The sequence below is a fragment of the Bison bison genome, unplaced genomic scaffold (assembly GCF_000754665.1).
Source record: "Bison bison bison isolate TAMUID 2011002044 unplaced genomic scaffold, Bison_UMD1.0 scf7180017864508, whole genome shotgun sequence".
NCBI classification, from domain to species: domain Eukaryota; kingdom Metazoa; phylum Chordata; class Mammalia; order Artiodactyla; family Bovidae; genus Bison; species Bison bison.
Genome location: NW_011495064.1, coordinates 6,932,642 through 6,937,506, shown reverse-complemented (window position 1 = coordinate 6,937,506; position 4,865 = coordinate 6,932,642). Strand labels below are relative to the sequence as shown.

Below are 4,865 nucleotides of genomic sequence, written 5' to 3'. Positions count from 1 at the left end.
AGGCCAGGGCAGAGCCAGACCGAGGCCTGTGCTAGGCACCCCTGGGGGCCATGCACCCAGCGACCCTGAGCTCTGCTGCCCTGCCTCCATTCATCCCCCAACACGTCCCAGAAAAGCCAGTCATGGGATGGAAGTCTTCATTCTGAGTTTCAAGATTTAAAGTAGTTCCCAAAGGGACTTCCCTGATGGTCCAGTTGCTAAGACTTATCACTTCCAATGCAGGGGGCCCGGGTTCAATCCCTGGTCAGGAAACTAGATCCCACATGCTGCAGCGAAGACTCGGTGCAGCCAAATGAATAAATGTTAAGTAAATATTTTAAAAATAGAGTAGTTCACAGAGGCAGTCTTGCTGTTATAATAGTTCAATGGCTAAATCATGTCCAACTCTTGGCCAGCCCATGGACTGCAACATGCCAAGCTTCTCTGTCCTCCACTATCTCCCAGAGTTTTCACAAATTCATGTCCGTTGAGTTGGTGATGCCATCCAACCATCTCATTCTCTATCACCCTCTTGTGCTCCTGCCCTCAATCTTTCCCAGCATCAGGGTCTTTTTCCAATGAGTGGGCTCTTCGCATTAGGTGGCCAGAGTATTGGAGCGTTAGCTTCAGCATCAGTCCTTCCAGTGAATATTCAGCATTGATTTCCTTTAGGTTTGACTGGTTTGATCTCCTTGCTGTCCAAGGGACTCTCTGTACTTAGAGTGTAGCAAATTTTAGCCCTCAGCCCAGGCACAGTATTATTACTTTTTAATGATTTCTTGTAACTTAGTGAACTAAGAATTTTTTAGGGGAAAAACTTGAGATTGATACTGGAGATGTTTTCTGTTCCAGGTATGTTTCTGATAACCAGAGCGTTTCTGCAGCCCCTCCCTTGAAGTTTCAGGTGTTCTCAGCTCATCCGCCATCTCTCACTCATTTAGGCAACAGATATTTATTAAACACTTACTATGTGCCAAGCTGCATGAGGCACTGGAGGTAGTGAGATAAACTGGATACCTTTATGTATATTGAGTCACTAAGCAAACCAGACCAGTCACCAATGCAAATATGCTTTTATGATGGTACACCGCCTAGAAAACCTCCCTTCTTTTTGCTTGATAAACTCTTCCTGTCCATCAAAATGCACTCCCTGCCCAGGGGAAAGTTCCTTCCCATCCCAGAAAATATGATCACCTTGTTTCTGCAGCTTTTCCTTATTCCACATTATCATTCAATAATCAACAGTCCAAATAGAAAAATTGCCATTCCCATTGTACAGCTGAAGAAACAGTCTCAGAGGACCCAGGCATGAACTGTCAGGAGCAGGCTGGAGCCCAGTCTGGTGGTCCCGAAGCCTGTGTTCCCTCCCCCTCCCCGACCCTGCACTCACTGGGGGAAGGCGGAGGCTCGAGGAGGAGCCGGGCCTTCAGGCCCTGGAACTGGCTCTTCCAGGTGCTGCGTCACATTGAGCAATTCTCTTGAAGATGTCTCAGCCCTGGTCTGTAAAATGATCACTCGTCTCTTTCTGCCTCGAGTGATGGCACAAACGTGAAAAGGCTTGAGAGCTGGTTTCTGCATTAACAACCAAAGATTGTTCTATGAGTACAGAAATTGTACCTGTAACCATAGCATAGAAACGTTTTGTTTTCTGTATAAACATGGAGACAGGTCCGTGGGGTTCACTGTACTGTCCTCTCTACTTTAGTATGTGCTTGACATTTTCCATTAAAGGAAGCTTTTTTAATTTATGAAAAGGGTCTTCAGCTTACAAGGCACCCTGTAATCATACATGGTGTAGTTCTCCTAATTGCTTCTGTATTTGTCTTTCTCAGCTACTAGCTGTTTATTTCCCTGAAGGCAGGAAATGCCTTGCTCCTTATTGAGCCTCCCCAGGGATGACGTAGATCATTGTGCGAGCACTCAGGCAGCCATGGCACTTGCCAAGTGACACATTTAGGGCTGGGTCACAGCATCGGCTTCGAGACGGGAGCCACCTTAGAAGGTTGCTCTTCTGAGGTTTCAGTAACTAAATCCCCACGGCCGAGGGCCACAGCGGATTTGCTACGAATTAAATTTCTCCCCACAATAAAATAGTGTTAGAATGTGGTTTCAGTGTAATGCTGGAGAACAGTCTTTAAATGTATTTTTTAGGTTAGTTTTCGAATGGATAATACGTACACAGGGTAGAGAGTTTTACTATGTCCAGCGCTCTCCCCCACCACCTCCACCAGGGTAGTTGGTGCCCTGTGTTTGTGTGACCTTCAGGGCTGTTTGTATTGATATGACCACGTAGACCTCTTGTCCACACAATTTTTTTTGCATGATGCTTTTTTTTTCCTCCTCTGTCTTGACTGCCATCAATATTAATAGAGCTGCTGCCTCAGTCTATACACATACTATAACTTATATAATGGTTTTCTTGTTGATGAACATTTAAATTGTGATAGCAAAAACTTAGAAAAGGGACTTCCCTGGTGGTCTAGTGGTTAAGAGTTCACCTTCCAATGCAGGGGGATAGGGAGTTCCAGAAAAACGTCTGTTTCTGCTTCATTGACTACACTAAAGCCTTTGACTGTGTAGATCACAACAAACTAGAAAATTCTGAAAGATAAGGGAGTACCAGACCACCATACCTGTCTCCTGAGAAACATGTATGCAGGTCAGGAAGCAACAGTTAGAACCAGACATGGAAGAATGGACTGGTAAAAGAATACATCAAGGCTGTATTTTGTCACTCTGCTTACTTAACTTGTATGCAGAGTACATCATGCAAAATGTTAGGCCAGATGAATCACAAGCTGGATTTAGGATTGCCAGAAGAAATATCAATAACCTCAGGTATGCAGATGATACTCTAATGGCAGAAAGAGAAGACAAACCAAAGAGCCTCTTGATGAAGGTCAAAAAGGAGAGAGAAAAATTGGCTTAAAACTCAACATTCAAAAAACTAATATCATGGGATCTGGTCCCGTCACTTTGTGGCACATAGAAGGGGATAAAGTGGAAACAATGGCAGATTTTCTTCTCTTGGGCTCCAAAATCACCGCAGATGGTAACTACAGCGGTGAAATTAAAAGACATCTGCTCCTTGAAAGGAAAGCGATGATAAACCTAGACAGAGTATTAAAAAGCAGAGACATCACTTTGCCAGCAAAGGTTTGTTTAGGCAAAGCTATGGTTTTTTTCAGTGGTCATGTATGATGTGAGAGTTGGACTGTCAAGAACACTGAGTGCCGAAGAATTGATGCTTTTGAATTGTGCTGGAAAAGACCCTTGAGAGTCCTTTGGACTGCAAAGAGGTCAAACCAATCAATCCTAAAAGAAGTCAACCCAGAATATTCACTGGGAGGACTGATGCTGAAGCTGCAAAACTTCGGCCACCTGATGCGAAGAGCCAACTCATTGGAAAAGACCCTGATGCTGGGAAAGATTGAAGGCAAGAAGAGAAGGGGGCAACAAAGGATAAGATGGTTAGATGGCATCACTGACTCAATGGACATGAGTTTGAGCAAATTCCGGGAGATGGTGATGGACAGGGAGGCCTGGCATGCTGCAGTCCATGGGGTTGCAGAGTCAGATATGACTTAACAACTGAAAACAAAAACATTGAATTGTACACTTGTTTAAAAGAGTGAATTTTATAGCATGTGAATTATATCTCACTAAAATTGCCTTTTCAAAAACAAAACCCATTTGTGTTTTCTGCAAGCTCACTTCATTTTCTTTGTCTTTCTGTTGCTCTTTTTCTTAAAGGAAATTAGTTTTTATCTTTGTTATGTTAGATGTATTTTCCCCTTGCTGGCCATTTGCTCTTTTGATCTTGAGTCCTTGATTTTGCTTTCTTTTAGTCAGAACAGACAATTTTTGTTTTTATATAATTGGTTAGTTGCTAAAATCTGTTTTTTAAAAGAAGTTCTGAAGGGACTTTTCACACTTGGAAAGGTTTTTCTTCAATATTATTTATTTTTTAATGTCCATGTTTCTTCTGGCTTTTCTTAGTTTTTTTCTTTTTTATATATTTACATCTTGGATTTTTTTAGAATTCAATTTTGGCTTTAAGTTGTGAAGAAAGGATTCATCGTTTTTATCCTTAGATGGTACTCAGTTGTACCTGTACTATTTTTTTTTTTTAAACCATAGTCCATTTTACCCCTTTGATTTGGAATCCACTTCTGTCATTTACTGAATTCTTTTATGTTTTGGGGTCTAATTTCTGGGCTGTCATATGCTACTACCACACTGTTTTAATTATTTTGACTATAAAGGCTAGTTCAAGTTTTCTTGTTTATAAAGGTTTCCTAATCTTGATTATTTTTCCCCTAAGTGAACATTAGAAGCAGAATTTTTAGGGTTTTTTAAATCCCATTGATAATTCTAAAGATTAACTTACAGATGAAAAATGAAAGTGTAAGTTGCTCAGTCATATCCAACTCTTTGTGACCCTCATCGACTGTAACCTGCCAGGCTCCCCTGTCCCTGGGATTTCCCAGGCAAGAATACTAGAGTGGGTTGTCATTCCTTCTCTGGGGGATATTCCCAACCCAGGGATCGAACCTGGGTCTCCCATGTTGCAGGTAGATTTTTTACCATCTGAGCTGCCAGGGAAGCCCAATTTATAGATAGATTCATGTAAAACTGGACTTTATATCCCTTCTTTTTTATTTCTCTTACTTTTTTTTCCTGCTCATGCATTCAGAACAACATGAAATAATATTGAACAGAGTAGGAATTCTCAGATTACTTCCCTGAGTTAATGGGCACGTTCAGGCGTTTGTATTAATATTTATAAGTGAAATCAGTATTTGTGTTTTTTTTTTTATCATGTTTGGTTTAATTATGCTAGAAATAACTTTAAGACTTCTTTTTTTTTTTTTTTTTTTTTATAA

General features: G+C 41.2%; 1 protein-coding gene across 2 annotated transcripts in view; it reads left to right on the top strand.

Moving 5' to 3' along the window:
* The window catches only part of RNF149 (ring finger protein 149), a 25,727-nt gene that overhangs the window by 6,737 nt on the left and 14,125 nt on the right, over nt 1–4,865 (top strand). The window lies entirely within an intron of this gene.